Here is a 461-nt window from a genome sequence, read left to right on the forward strand (position 1 = left end):
AGCTGCAGGAATGTGATTTATGCCTAAAAGGGCTATGAGTTGCCTATGGGGCTTTATTGACGCCTAAGAAGCTATGGGCTTCCTACATGGCTATGTTGTTGCCTAAGAGGGCTATGAGTTGTCTATAAGCTATATTAATGCCTAAGAGGGCTATGTGATTGCCTACAGGGCTAGGGGACTATCGATAGGGGTATATAGACTGATTGGCACCTTCCGGGCTTATGGGGGCCTGAGTAGGTGGTCTTGTGTGTTGTTTGTACCTACCGAGCTTATGGGGGCTTGGTTAGGTTGTTGTTTTTATTATTTTTGATAAATTTAGGTTTAGAAACCGGTCAGTACAATTATCTTATCCTTAATTTATTTATCAGATTATTCCAGTATATCAGGATACCTCATCATAGTCTATTGCCTTTCATACTCAGTAAAATGTTTTGTACTGTCGCCCCATTGCCTTGGGGGGG

The sequence above is a fragment of the Solanum tuberosum genome, unplaced genomic scaffold (assembly GCF_000226075.1).
Source record: "Solanum tuberosum cultivar DM 1-3 516 R44 unplaced genomic scaffold, SolTub_3.0 scf00130, whole genome shotgun sequence".
Taxonomy (NCBI): Eukaryota; Viridiplantae; Streptophyta; class Magnoliopsida; order Solanales; family Solanaceae; genus Solanum; species Solanum tuberosum.